The sequence below is a fragment of the Crocuta crocuta genome, unplaced genomic scaffold, assembly GCF_008692635.1.
Source record: "Crocuta crocuta isolate KB4526 unplaced genomic scaffold, BGI_CrCroc_1.0 scaffold99, whole genome shotgun sequence".
NCBI classification, from domain to species: domain Eukaryota; kingdom Metazoa; phylum Chordata; class Mammalia; order Carnivora; family Hyaenidae; genus Crocuta; species Crocuta crocuta.
In genome coordinates, this window is record NW_027551560.1 from 3397271 (window position 1) to 3403270 (window position 6000).

Consider the following 6000-nt stretch of genomic DNA (forward strand, 5'->3'; position numbering starts at 1 on the left):
ACACCCATTAGAATGGTTCCAACGGCCACCCCAACCCCCCTCAAAAAAAAGACCAATCATCCAGAAAACAAGTGTTGACAAGGATGTGGAGAAACTGGAATCCTCATACACTGTTGGTGTGGATATAAAATGGTAAAGCTGCTATGGAAACAGTACAGTTGTTACTCAAAAATAGAATTACCATATGGCCCAGCAATTCCACTTCTAAATATGGACCCAAAAGAACTGAAAGCAGGGTCTCAAAGAAGTATTTGTACACCCATGTATACAGCAGCATTATTCTCAATAGTCAAAAGGTAAAAGTAACCCAAAGGTCCACTGACAGATGAATAAACAAATATGGTATATACACACAATGGAATATTATTCAGCCCTAAAAGAAGGAAATCCTGATACATGCTAAACAGATAAATCCTGAAGACAATGCTACATGAAACAGCCCGTCACAAAAGGGTAAATACTGTATGATTCTACTTATCAAAGTATGAACCAAAAATACAAATATAAATCAATGTTAAGAATTGGGAAAAATAAGTTTCAAAAGAAAACACAAATTCAAATTGATGAGATAGAATTAAGAAATGACAAAGATGTTCTCAACAGGCAAAGAAAATAAAAACAAAAACCTAAAACTCTAGAGTTGTAGGAAGCTTCAAAGATCACCTGGGAGTCAAATCTTCTTACTTTGCAATTAGGAGAGAAGCTCATCAAGAAGGTTTGCTGTCTTGTCTTACCCAACATCAATTCTACATATAGGCAACTAGAAATTGTGCCTACAATAAATGAAAAAGTCTGGAGAATTCTTGTCAAAAATACTATTTTTTTCAATTTATTAAACACTTATTATATGCAGACAGTGTTCACATTTTTATTACCACTATTCTATCCTAAGTTTTTCATGAACCTTACTTTTATTCCCCATGTTACCTATATTTCCTTATAACCTTCATAATCTTAAGTCATTTTCCTGCTAAGGTATGACATGAAGCAAAGAGAGCAAATGCTGAGTACCTCTCCTTAGAATGGTTCACTCTCAGCATGAATTAAGTGAGAAATGAACAGAGATTAAGAAGGGAAGCTAAGATGTTTCTTTTAGCTTAAGAGCTGGACATCAGTTGAGCTTTCACTGTGACTTCACTATTTATCTAATATATAAATCCCCCCAAATTAGATACATTGAACACATACTCCCCAATCTTCTGTTTTTAGATAGCATAATTTCAGATTACTAATACTACAATTCCCCCATATCAGCATCTGACTAAAACCCCTAAGAGCCTCAACTTTCTAGAAGTAAGTTGCTTTTACTGTGCTTAAAAAAAAAAATTTAAAGATGGCCTTCACTGGGCCCTAAAATCTTAAAGACTGAAGCAAAAACAAACTAGTAATTGCCACTACCACTTCCCTTCCTAATCAAAGTTTGGTAGAAATCTGCTGATGTACCAGAAGTCCTCAAAAATGTGGTCCACGAGCACCTGGGGTCCTGACAACTTTTTAGGGGGTCTGCAAGGCCAAAACTATTTTCATAATAACATAAAGTATTACTAGCCGTTTTAACTGTTAACATGTATAGTAAGGTACAAAAGCAATGACGTATAACATCCTGGCACCTCGGAACAACTTTTGGTACTGGCACCAAACTGCACTATTAGTCACTGTATTTTTCACCATCAAGTACCAGCAGCTATTTAAAAAAAAGAAAAAAGAAAAAAGAAAAAAACCCCTCAAAACAAAGTCCTTCAAATAGTAAAAATTAATTTTACTAAATCACAGCCCTTCAATACAGATCTTTTTAATATTTTGTATGACAAAATGCCAAGTATACACAAATCATTTCTGGCCACATACTGAATTAGAATAGTTGATGGGTGTCTCAAGGTAAAGCACTTGTGATACTGAACAGAGAGCTTTCACTAGCCTCTTTTTTTCATGAAATACCATTTTTACTTGAAAGAATGACCACAGTTATTCAGACTTGGGTCTTCTGGCAGAAGTTCTCTCATAGATGAACAAAATCTGCCTGTCACTTCTAGGAAACAACTGGCAGTCATATTTCTTGCCAACAATAAAATTTGAGCTTTCAAGCAAAAATCAGATTTCTGGAAAACTCACATCCGCCATCATGTCATGACCTGGACAGCTTCCCAATAATTTGTTTCTTATGGGATAAATGGTGATATTAACAAATGTGATTTTCTAATAAGGAAATGTGCCAACATTTGGAAGATCTGCATAACTGACTGAACCAATACTTACAAATGACCATGGCATGTAAGATCCATTCAAAGTTTAGGCCAGTGGATTTTAATATAACATTATGAAAAAAATCCATTGATATGATATCAGATTCCATATTACTAATAACTAGAAAACCAACACATGTTGAGTTTTGATGTACCACCAAACAAGAAAATCCACTATTATCTGGAAAGGCTATTAAAATACCCTTCCTTTTCCAGCCATTAACTATGTATTAAGGCTGGATTTCTCCTTCTATATACGTCAAACCAAAAAAACATATTGCAACAGACTGAATGCAGAAGTAGATGACAATCCAGCTGTTTCTATTAAACCAGACATTAGAGATTTACAAAAATATAAAATAAGGGGTACCTGGGTAGCTCAGTTGGTTAGGTGTCCAACTCTTGATTTCAGCTCAGGTCATGTTCTCATGGTTGTGAGATCGAGCCCAATGCTGGGCTCCGTGCTGAACATGGAGCCTGCTTGGAATTGTCTCTCTTTACCTGTCTGCCCCTCCCCTTCCCTCAAAATAAATGAACATTTTTTAATATAAATAATACCACTCTTCTCATTGCCTTATTTGTTTTAAAAAATAGTAATTTTTCATTAAAAATGTTATATTAAGACATTATTATCACATTTAAGTAATAAAAGTTGTACATTTCTTTTCAATTTATAATATTATAATTATAGACATAATCCACAAAAGTTCTTTGGGGTAGGCAATAATGTTTAAGAATGTAAAAGGGTCCTGAACTCAAAAGTTTGAAAACAACTGATTTAAAAAACTGAGTATTAACATCAGATCCCTGCAAACCAAGAACAATAAGTACATAAAATCATTAATTTAAAAAAAAACTTTCCTAGAAAACTTCCATGAAAGCTGAAAAGGTACAATGTCAAATCAAAACTAACCTCACTCTGTAACACCAGTAAAGAAAAAAAACAAAAGAATGTGCAATATCTTGATCAGATAAAGGCATATATACCTAGTAACAGTTTGATACATAGTATTTTTGATAGCACATGACAGTCCAAGAAACACAACTCAGAAACAGGTGATTAAAATAGCAGTCGCCACCACAAGGGAGACAATCCAAGGTTCTGTCAGAAGGGACGGACATGGATACTTCAGCACCTCTACGAGCAGCTTCTCAGCACACCCAGCTTTCAGGGTCTAGCTGTTCTATTTAAAACTAAATTACATACTTCCAAGGCAGGACAGTGAGACTAAGCTGTCATTTAGCCCCAAAGGAGTGAATGGGTCACAGTGGAATTATTCTACAGTAATCAAGCTCCATCAGCCTAAAGTCCTTCTTCAGCTTACTAGACCCCTTGGAAGAGTGAGAAAAAAGCAGTAGCAGTAATATTTACGGAGCAATTACTATGTGCCAGGCACTGTGAGCTAAGCACTTTATGTGTATTAACTCTTTTATTATTCAAGATGTTAAGGATATAACCATTATTACCCCCATTTTTGGAATATAGAAAACTGAAGCACAAAGATGATAAATAACTTGCCTGAAGCAAAGCCAGGATTCAAACCCAGCCAAGCTGGCTCTGAAGCCAGTTCCTCAGCCACTGCATTATAGTACACAGACACCAGAACCAACAGTAATATATAAAATTTAAAATTCGGTGCCTACTCTTAGCAACTTCTGTTATTGGCACCAAGACCCACTGCCTAAGGGAGGTTCCCAATTTGAAGAACCCTCTGACAATATCAACCATTACTACTGGTACGCTGTTCAACTTCCAGGTACTGTGCGACTTCAAGCAAGAATACATTCTGGAAGGTGAATACTGTGGAGATTTACTGCAAATTCCAAAATGTAGAATCTAATACAAATTAGGTAATTTCACATTTGGATCTCTTTTCCCTCTGCTGGCAGAGATAAGAACCATTATTATACAAGGAGTCTTGCTAGACTACTCCAAAGAGAATAATAATGCCTCAATTCAAGTCAATAGGAAAAGATTTATAAAAATTGGTTCTACAAAAGCTTAGATTACATTAAAACACTTAAATGTTTCGGCAGTGTTGGCTAATAACAAGAGGAACTCTAAGTCTACACCCTTCATTACAAACTTCAGAGTGAGACTGCAATTCTAAGTGTAGAAGCAATTAATTCAAGGCAGATTTTTGAGGTCATTAAAAACGAACTTATAACTTCATTGCGGGATTTAACTCAAGCAAGGTAGGATGGGAAATTAAATAAGTCATATTACAATAAGAAAATAAGGAGTAGATAAGATATCCCTAGCTCACAGCAATTATAGGACTAATCACAGCAATGATAGGAAATGCTTACATATCTTCCAGGGTTTTATCTGGTTTTGATTAGTATTTTGGCACATATTTTAAAATACTACCATTTAAAGTGCCTTGAATAAACTATTGTTTTAGCCTACTAAACTGAAAACATTTCACTGTCTAATTACAAAAGTAACTTTCTAGTTTTCTCAAGAAAAAAGACAGAGTTCAGGTTACTAAAGTGATAGCTCTATTTACATAAAGATTACAATACCGACATAAAAGTAAAAATGAGTGATCAAGAAGACTGATCAAGTCCTTTCTAACTATAAATTGTCACGCATTATAATTCAACACTGCTACAATTTTCAACATCTTAAGAAAAAGAAAACACTCACAAGGAATTAAAACTGCCCAAAAAAAAAAAAAAAAAGCCCCTAAGTGTTACAACGTATTAGCTCATCAGCAGTGCTGGACCTTCAAGCACTTGATTGAGCAATCTGTATCAAAACAAGAAATGGCTTTTAAATTATCAACATTCATATCGATTATGCTAAGCTGTATAAAAACTCCATTCTATAACGGGTAAATGCCCAGGAAACCAACAGATTCAAAACTGCACTGGTACTAACGATGGGGTTTGCAGGAGTCCTCAAACACTTGCAATTAAGAAGCCGCGACTCAGGAAGGCAGGCTGTAAGGAAACTCTGCACTGTCATCTAGGGCGATCTGATTCAGATTCAAATCAAACCCAAAAGGCGACAAGTTGTAAACAGAAAACACACTTCAGGCCAAACCACCCTCTGACAGGAAGCAAACCTAGCCACCGCCAATGTCACACCACACCAAGCCCACACAGCGAAGCAAGGTGTGTGCCGGGCTGGGTGGGGAGGCGGGGCGGGTGGCGGGTGCCCGCCCCGGCCCGCCGCCCCCCTGCTCTGCTCCGCGCTGCACCCCAGCTCCAGAAAAAGGGCAGGTCTCGGGCACAGGATGCTTGAAACCGCCTTGGGCACCCTCCCCCGGGGAACGAGGCGGGGGGTCACCGACTGTCGCGGGGGGAGGGGGGTAGGCGCTTTCCAGATGCCAGCCAAAGCCCCAAACCTTCAGGGTTTCCTGAAGGTTTTCCTCCAGCTCCGGTCCACTCCCCCCAAAAGACACGCGTTACACAACCTGTCAGGTGAGGGGCAGAGGGGTCCCAGGACGCAGACCGCGGCGGGCGCTGGGTCGCTCCTCCTCGCCTCTCCCGCCCCCGGGACTCCGNGGACTGGGCAAAGCCGCGGCACTAGGCTCGACGTCGGCAGCGCCTGCAGCTGCTCTCTGGGAGCACGGCGGATTACTCGCCGCCCGCCGCCCGGTGTTTTCATACAAACCCCAGTGGCAGGCGAGGCGGAGGCGGAGGCGGCGGCGGTGGCGGCGGTGGCGGCGGCGGAACCTGCCCGCATCCCGGGCAACGTCAGCGCGGCGCCCCGCCCACCGCACGCCCTGGGCCAGATGGCTCGCGCGCG

General features: G+C 39.5%; 1 protein-coding gene across 1 annotated transcript in view; it reads right to left on the reverse strand.

Annotated features, from left to right (window-relative positions):
- The window catches only part of AGTPBP1 (ATP/GTP binding carboxypeptidase 1), a 155512-nt gene extending 149785 nt beyond the window's left edge, over nucleotides 1-5727 (reverse strand). The window contains exon 1 of the mRNA XM_077749493.1: nucleotides 5666-5727. The gene's annotated coding sequence lies outside the window, so the exon portion shown is untranslated. The remainder of the gene's footprint in view (nucleotides 1-5665) is intronic.
- Nucleotides 5728-6000: the final 273 nt, after the last annotated feature.